Genomic DNA, 9,750 nt, shown 5'->3' with positions numbered 1-9,750 from the left:
GGCTTCTCCTCTCCGCTCAGGGAGTCTTCCTGACTGCCTTTCTCTGGCCCCTCACTTCCAGCCAGAGGACGATAGCATCACAGAAAGCAGACGGACGGCTAACTCCCTGCAAAACTCCATGTGCAAAAACATGGCAGCCACTTCTGTAGTTTGTGACAGCCCTTTTTGTAGTGTCTGAGCTAATATGATAAAGATGACAATACGCCCTAAATGAATCTGCTTATTGGGGGCCATACCAGTCAAACTCCCAAGAAATTCTTTTACAGAGCTAGAAAAAATAACAAAATTCATCTGGAAGAGCAAGAAGCCAAGAATTTCAAGGGAATTAATGAAAATTGCCAATGAAGGTGGCCCAGCTGTGCCAGAGCTAAAACATATATATAAAGCAGCAGCATCAAAACGATGTGGCACTGGCTAAGAAATAGAGCAGTCGATCAGTGGAATCAGAAAATAGTCAATGACTATGGTCATCTGGTGTTTGACAAACCCAAAGGCCCCAGCTTTGGGGATAAGAACTCACTATTTGACAAAAACTGATGGAAAAATTGGAAACTAGTATGGCAGAAAGTAGGCATTGACCCAACATCATATATCAAGATAAGGTCAAAATGGGTTCATGATCTAGACGTAAAGAATGAAATTATAAGCAAATTAGAAGAACATAAGGATAGTTTATCTCTCAAATCTCAGATTTGTGGAAGAGGAAGGAATTTGTGATCAAAGAAGAATTAGAGCTCATTATTGATCACAAAATAGATCATTTTGATCATATTAAGTTAAAAAGTTTTTGTTACAAACAAAACTAATACAGACAAAATTAGAAGGGAAGCAATAAACTGGGAAAACATTTTTACATTCAAAGATTCTGCTAAAGGCCTTATTGATTCGAATCTATAAGAATTCAAGCCATTCTCCAATTGGTAAATGATCAAAGGCTATGAACAGACAATTTTCAGATGAAGAAATTGAAACCATTTCTAGTCATATGAAATCTAAATCACTATTGATCGGAGAAATAAAAATTAAGACGACTCTGAGCTATCATACACACCTCTCAGCCTGGCTAAGATGACAGGAAAAGATAATGATGAATGTTGGAGGGGATGTGGGAAAACTGGGACACTGATACATTGTTGGTGGAACTGTGAATGGATCCAACCATTCTGGAGAGCAATTTGGAACTATGCTCAAAAGCTAATACAGGCTACTTCCAGTGATCTTGTGATGGAGAGAGCCATCTGCCTCAGGGAGAGAACTGTGGGAACTGAATGTTGATTACAACCTAGTATTTTCATTCTTTTTTGTTCTTTGCTTGCATTTTCTTTTCTTTCTCATTTACTTTCTTTTTTTTGATCTGATTTTTTTTTTGTGCAGCAAGAGAATTGTATAAATATGCATGTCTATATTGGACTTAACATATATTTTACCAAGCTTAACATGTATTAGATTAATTGTCATCTCAGGTTCTCCCTGAGGGGAAGGAGGGGAAATTTGGAACACAAGATTTTGCAAGTCAATATTGAAAAATTATCCATGCATATGTTTTAAAAATAAAAAGCTGTAATAAATTTTAAAAAAGTAAAGCAAAGCACACTCCAAACTAAAGAGTAGGAAAAAATTCAATAAAGAAACTTTATCTCAGTTAAAAAAATAAAATGGAGTGGTTTCTAATGCTGGATGCATGTAGTACCTGCTGCCTTTTCTGTTCAGTGGCTTGGTGGTTGGGGAATCTCCTGGGTCAGGGGAAGAGTGAACAGTTTTTACTCTAAGATACCAGGTTCTCTTCTGCATTCGGAGTGAGAAAGCAAGTAGGACTATTATAGGTTTTGATACTTGGATGCTTCCAGGATTCCATTGTAAAGGTAAATTTGACCAATTTATTGAATTTCGTACCATTTAAAGTGATAATATATGTATGTATTTATATATAAATTCAATCGTAGACGTTAAATTAAATGCATAAAAAGCCCTTCTAACTATGGTAATGTTGCATAACAATCATGTTTCAGCAGCCCCAGGAAACATGATCCCACCTCCAGTGTTATCTATAATTATCAGACCAGACAATCGCAGACATTGGAGAAGTTGGAGCAGACACGGACTTCCAGCAAACCGTGGAGAAGGGACTGGTGAGCGGGAGGAAGGGCCGGCTCTCCCCTGTGCTCCTTGTTTGGCCCTTGCGGAGAGTTCTGGAGGGTGTCAGAGCTCCCATCTTCCCGCTGGCTTCCTCACCTCATCCCAGGTCAGCTGTTGGCAGTCCCTGCATCAGGAACTGAGGATAAATGGACACAGACTCATCCTGCTTAAGAGGAACTACTTGAGCATTCCGGGAATGAGACAGAAGCTCTTCCAACAACTAGAAGCTGGGAATTGCCCTTTCTTGGATGTGCTTTCTAATTCTGGGCTCCCTTTCCCCTGAACTCTGTATGTACTTTGGGAAAGTATATGACAGACTTTGGGCAGGAAGGGGCGTATTATGCCAGCTGTTCTCAACCATGCTGTGGGTTAGTTATTTTTCAGTCACGTCCAGCTCTTCCTGAGCCCATTTGGGGTTTTCTTGGCCAAGACACTGCAGCAGTTGGCCACTTCCTTCTCCAGCTCATTTTACAGATGAGGAAACTGAGGCAAATGGGATTAAGTGACTTGTCCAGGCTCACACAGCTATTAAGTGTCTGAGGCTGGGTTTGAACTGGGGCCTTCATGGCTCCAGGCTTGACACTCTATTCCCCAGCACTACCTTTCTAAAGCCCAGCTGCTGGCTGATTGATTCTCTCCTGATAATCTTGGGAGGGAAATACTTCCGTGATGCCCCTGGACTCCTCCGAGGCCCCCCTGGAACTTGGAGATGCTGAAAGTGTTGCCAACTTCTGCCAAATGAGAGTGGGAGTTGGAAGAAGGATCCCAAGATCCATGATCAATATGGTCCTTCTCTTTATTACATACACAGATACAGTGCAAAGCATTCTGGACCTTGAACCCGAGAGCCAGGTTTCGTATCCACTGGAGGGGATTGAATTGGGGGGAGGGGAGCACATAGGTCAGAACCCCTTTAGGACAACTAGTTTGATCTCTGGGTGGAAGAGAGACTGGAACAGGGAGAAAAGAAGCAAGGAGACCGGCCAGCAAGCTGTGAAAACGGTCCAAGTGGGAGGACATGGGGCAGTGCCAGGGTCCTTAGAAGGAAAAGGAACATCAGGAAGAGACAGGAGCTGGAGGGGAACCCCCAGCTTCCCCTTCCCATTTGGGGACCCTCTAATTTTGGTTCTTTGGAGCAGACAGTGATCTATGAGTCGTCATCAGATATGTCACCACCGAGAAAATATGGACTCCTGTGTCAGCAGTTTGGGAGTCCTGAGAGTGCTCCCCCATGCCCCAGAGGTCTCCAGCCTGTTCCCCCCTGCTCTTTAACTCTGTGGGGCCAGTCCATCCTGCGCTGAGCAAGAGACTGATGGCCAGCTCCATTGTGCTCTTCCAATGGTGTCCTCTGAGCCAGGCCGTGGACATCCTTTGTCCTCTTGACTTTCTCTTCTAAGCTGCTCTCTGAGGTCCTCAGGGACTCCCATCAAGGAGATTCTGAGGTGCTCTGGGGCTCACTGTAAAGAGCCCAAACAGAAGCTTCCAGGGGAGCACCCATTTATGGGAAACACTTATTTTATTTGAGCCTTGCAGAAGATGTCCTCCATAACAACAGCAGACACCTCTGGTAGCCAGGAACTATGGAAAAGACATGAAAGAGAAGTTGGTTCTAGCCCAGCTCCCCAAACAGCAAAGTTCCTCAGTGGCCACGCTCTCCAGATCACTACATGGGAGATGAAATTTAATTTGTGTTGGTTTTGTTTTGTGGTTCTTGACATTTTCTGGGCAGAGACACTGGGGCACTTTGCCCTTTCCTTCCCATTTGACAGGTGAGGAAACTGAGGCAAACAGAGTGAAGGGACTTCCCTAGGATCACACGGATGTCTGAAACTGGTCTTCCTGCCTTTCCTTCCTCCTGACACTCTGGCCACTCTATCACCCAGTTGCCATTCAACCTTTTCCGATTGCTCATCTTTCCAAGCTTTCAGAGGATTGGAATAAATGTCTTTCTTGAATTATACCAAGAAGAAAGAGACAAGGTTTTGAGTTTCTTCCTCAGAAATGGAGGTAAAAAAAGAAAATACACGAGAAGAGGAAATACGGGGATGATTCCGGTATTTTCCAAACTTCCAAGCTTTCAAGGACACTCGGCAAACATGAGTCTGAATAAGACATGAGACATGGCCCATCCAGTGTTTACTTTGAAGGGGCGTTAGCTCTCCAAGGTACTATTTTAGGGAAAAACAGAGGGAGGGAACACAGAGAGAATCCTCCAGATTAGAAGAATCGCCCACTTCCTGAAAACACCAAGTCTTTTTTACATATTGGATATTAAAGGAAGATTATGGCAGCGTAACTATTTTCATTTGAAAACACCCAACCGGGGAGCTCGAAAAAGCAATTAGGTCAGCACCCACACTAGGCCTAACTTGACAATACCAGAGATGCCTTCCTGGCCGGCCCGGCTAATTATAGCAGCATCTGCATGCGAGCACCTCGTTCCATACAGTGTTTTCCTGAAGGCTTGAGCTAGAAAACAATCAATACTGACAGCTCTGTGGGAAAGCGGGGAGGCCGAAAATCTGTCCAACTGATTTGGAAAGTAATTCAGAATTAAACGATAAAAGTTACCGAGATCTCATACCCTGTAACCCGGTGACCCTCACTATTAAGTTTATACCCCAAGACAAGGAGATATTTTTATTAAAAACATTTCTAGTAGCACTATTTATAAAGGCAAAAAAAAATGGAAACCAACTATTGGGAAATGGTTGAATGAATTATGGCAAGTATATGCAATAGAATATTGTATCCCTATAAGGAAAGATAACTTTAAAGAATTCGCCACCTTGGGCAGTTAGGTGGCACAGTGGATAGAGCACCAGCCCTAAAGTCAGGAGGACCTGAGTTCAAATCTGACCTCAGACACTTAACACTTCCTGGCTGTGTGACCCTGGGCAAGTCATTTAACCCCAATTGTCTCAGAAAAAAAAAAATCCCCCCCTCCAGGGGCAGCTATATAGCACAGTGGATAGAGCACCAGCCCTGAAGTCAGGAGGATCTGAGTTCAAATTTGACCTCAGACACTTAACACGTCCCATCTGTGTGACTCTAGGTAAGTCACTTAACCTAATTGCCTCCCCCCAAAAAAAACTCCCCCCTAAAAATGGGAAGATGCATGAAGTGAAGCTGAATAGAGTAAACACAATTAATGAGCAAAGCACTCCTGGCTACAGGCATTTAATAAAGAATGCAATGGAAAAAACAAACAACAAAACAAAAAAAAAAAATGCAATGGAGAAAGTACAAGATTCAGACTCACAGGATGAAAGGTTAATTCCAGTTCACCATTTGTTTGTTGATTTTTAAAATTTTTAATTGCATAGCAAGTTCATTTCCACTTTGTCGATATATAAGCTCAAGAATATAATTTTTCCTCTAAGGATTACACTCCCTGAAATGTTGGCATGTTGTCCCATCATTGCCGTCCTTCACAAAATTAATTGGTTCTCATATTTGCACTTTGAGCCGCTCATTAGTCAGGATGTCATAAAGTGCCTCCACGTAGGTCAGCTCTGCCATTACTAACTAATTATGTCACCTTGAAAATGTCATTTCTCTGCCATTGGCTCAAGACCTCTTTTAAAAGCTTTTGATTTAATTTTAATTCAATTTAATTAAATCAGTTATGTTCAAATTTAAATTTTTTACAGCCTAGCAACATTCACCCCAGTTACATTTAACCACTTCAACTCAGATTAGTTTTATAGACTTCAAAGACATAGGAAGAACAAACTTACAAGCATTTCCCACAATGCTTCAGGAGGGCAATTCTCCCACATATTCCTGAAGATAGGTCTAGCTTCTTAGGCCATCCCTACTACAAGATAGACCAGTGCCAAATATCCACGTAGATCCCAGTCTCCCCAAAGCAAGTCCTCCAGCATCTTCTCTAGGTCATCTAGGCAAGCACCAAATTCCCCTTCCTCACAGATGATTTCAGCATCTGTAAGGAAACCCCCCCCTCCATCTGAACTTTGAACTGACCCCTCTTAGAAAAAGTGGCCAATGCTTTGGGCCAGCATATTTCTCCCTGTCATCTGCTCCTTTTGGTATCAGTAATAAGGGGTTATCGAACAAAACAATCTCTGTTGTTGCATTTTTCCAGAAATATCACATGATTCTCGTTTCTGTATAGAAGCCATTGTGCAGGGAGCTCATTGTTCTTCATGGGTGCTGAGGCCATCCACGAGGAAAAATATGAGAGGGGGACAGACAGAATTTCACAAAGAAATCTCTACAAATAGCTCCTTGCTCTTTGCAGCCATACGATTAACGGAGGGGCGCAAAAACGACAAAATCCCACTCTGGTTTGATTGTCTATTGGTTGCCTCAAATAAATTTGATCTTAGAAAGCAGGGGTCCACTCAGAAAATGTCCTAGACGCCTCAGAATCACATTTGTAAATGCATAAAAGGAAACTGATTCTATTGAAAAAAATATCAAATTTTTTTAAAAACAAGATCAGCAAGCCGAGGTTAGAGACCCCCACAGTACATGAAAGCACAGGTATATTTCTCCAACAAGACTCCTTGGCTTTGTTCGGTGAACCTCTGACGATTGTCACTGAGGCAGAAAACAGGACAATTTCTTTACCAAAGGAATTTATTACTGTCATGAAAGACGTCTGGCCAAGGTCTAAGTGGTCAAAGGATTCTCTATAGATGGAAAAGTTGTGGATGATATTGTTCTGATTACATTAAGTCACAGACCATTACAGGTCCTCCTCAAAGAGAGGGAGGATTATTCAGAATAAACTAACAATGCATACGTGGAAAACTAAATGGATGAAAAATACCCGTTATCCAAACAAAGATAACTTCATTGTGTAAGTTCTTTTATATAGTGATAGGAAATGCAGATAGAATCGGGTCTAGAATTGAATAGATGTGATAGTGGCTATATTGAATTTGGAAAATTGTGCCTAAATTCCTTAACACAAAGACCTAGCGTCATAACAATATGTTTTCCAGGTGAAGATGCTTGGCTCTGATTTGTAGAACGTCGTACTCTTCGAAGGGCAAAGATGGTGCCCAGGAGTCACAGCCAGGAGGTGGGATAGTCTTGAGGCGAGCCAAGGTCACAGAATCAGTCGTTCCAGGAAATGTGGGGTCAGCGTAGTCATAGGACTAACTGCAAATGAGGGAGAGGGATGGCAAGCCAAGCAAAGGACACCTTGAGAAAGGTATTCTGGGAAAGCTCCAAGAATAACTTGGGAAATTGTGCAGCAGGGAAAGCTCTCCTTGAAAACAAAAGGTAACAAAGCTGAGAGAGAGGAAGGCCTGAGAGCCACCAGAGCCGTCTGGGTCTAGAAATATGGCCTAGCACAGAACTAGGTTAATGGGTCAGGCTGCCCCCAGCTAGCACAGGTGATGGCAGTGATTACCTGCCACTGACCTACTTCGAAGAGTCTGCTTTTGATGGTTCTTCCCACCAGAGGGAAGAAGGGGAGGCTTTAGCAGACCATACGCTCAAGATGAGTCAGCCATGGAGGGAAACTGTGATTAATCATGGGCCGCAGCTGGAGAGCTGGGGCTTCCAGGAATTAGGTGCTCAGCCCTCTGCACGCCAACCTGTCAGCTGCCACGCTCTGGGCCGGGCACTTAAAGGGCATCGGGTACCCTGAGAACATCCAGTGGAGAGGGACCAGAGCCCATGAGGAACAAAGGTTAGTTGAAGGTTTATCTAGAAAAAAGACTCAGGGTGGTGATCCACACTTTCAAAGAGATCGTACCTCACCTTTTCCCATTCTGCTTGGTATTCTATTTGTTTCTGTGTAGGGGAAAATAACCCAGCCCAGGCTGTTTGCTCCTCCAGAACAAGAACTCTGTCCTCTTTCCCATTATTTCACTACATGGGGTCTTACACTCCCTGCTCCAAAGCCTTAAAAGTCTCCCCATTATCTCCGGGACCAAATATACATTTCTTAGCCCGGCATTGAAGGCCCTCCACAATCTGGGCTCCTCTGACCTTTCCAGCTTTATGCACTTTTCTCCTCTTTACAAACTCTACATTCCAGAGGACAAAATAGGGAACAGAGCCTCGAACCTGGAGTGAGACCTGGATTTGAATCCTTCCTCTCTTATGGCTTCTCCCTGTGTGATCTTGAGCAAGGCACTGGAACTTGGTTTCCTCATCTGGAAGAGGAAGGGAATTGGCCTAGACATGATCCAGGAGTCCCTTCCAGCTCTGGTTATGATCCTCGACATTCCCTCTGCCATATCCATGCCTTTGCAGAGATCATCCCCCATGCCTCTAAGGTTCTCTGTTTCTCTGAGTCCTGTCTTTTTTAGTATTATTAAAGCTTTTTATTTTCAAAACATATTCATGGATCATTTTTCAATATTGACCCTTGCAAAATCCTGTGTTTTCCCCCTTCTCCCACCTCCTCCCTTAGATGGCAGGTAGTCCATACATGTTAAATATGTTAAAATATATGTTAAAATTTTAATACATATTGGTCAACCTGCCATCTGGGGGTGGGGATGGGGGAAGGAGGAGAAAAATTGGAACAAAAGATTTGGCAATCGTCAATGCAGTAAAATTACCCATGCATATAACTCTAAATAAAAAGCTATAATAATAAAAAAAATACATGATACTTAATTCTCAAAAAAAAAAAAAAAAAAAACAAGAGGGATATACTGGAACCATAGTGTACTAACTCAAGTGTTAAAATTTCAGTATAAGAATTTACATCTCATAAATTGGCAAAAGCCACACAAAAAATGTTAAATCCAATATATGTATATATAGTTACGCAATTATCATTTGCACAAGAAAAGTCAGATCAAAAAGGAAAAAATGAGAAAAAAAAACAAAACTAAACTAAAACTAAAAGAGTGAGAATGCTGTGTTGTGATCCACACTCAGTGTCCACGGTCCTCTCTCTGGGTGTAGATGGCTTTCTTTATCACAAGATCATTGGAAATGGCCTGAATCATCTCATTGTGCGAGAGCCACGTCCATCAGAATTGATCATCGTATAATCTTTCTGTTGCCATGTACAATGATCTCCTGGTTCTGCTCATGTCACTCAGGATCGGTTCCTGTCAGTCTATTGGATCGGACCAAACAAACGCAAGAGAAACCAAAGAAGAGATGACACATTTTAGTGCATTTGGAAATAAAGTCCCATGATTTCTCTATGAAGGAAAGAGTTGAAAAAAAGTAACAAATTTTAAACAATGCTTTTATTAAAAAACAAAAGTGATAAAATATTCTCAGTTACCCACTCGGGCGTTTGCTTTCTCACCTTTCACAAATCTTTATGGTCTAGGATCCGTGTTCCAGTGAGTATTGATATCAAATGGGGAGCAGAACAGGAAGTTATATTCATCTAAGGGGTTTCCCAAGATGATGAAGATATCCCATACAAAGTTCCTCCAAAATAAGAATCTCGGAGAGTCTTTAAATTCTATTTTCACAGGTGACATTGCCATAAGGGGATTAAGCTTTGAAATGGAATTCACAGCAAAGTAAGAGAAGCCGGTTCATAGAACAGCCACATTTAAAAACAAAGTGGATGAAAAAAGCACCTCGCCCAGACCATAATATGCTTTGTGGGTTTATGAACTAGATCATAAATATGGATTTCCTACGTGTTACAGGATT

This window comes from Antechinus flavipes, chromosome 4 (genome assembly GCF_016432865.1).
Source record: "Antechinus flavipes isolate AdamAnt ecotype Samford, QLD, Australia chromosome 4, AdamAnt_v2, whole genome shotgun sequence".
Classification (NCBI taxonomy): Eukaryota; Metazoa; Chordata; class Mammalia; order Dasyuromorphia; family Dasyuridae; genus Antechinus; species Antechinus flavipes.
This window is presented reverse-complemented; position numbering follows the sequence as displayed.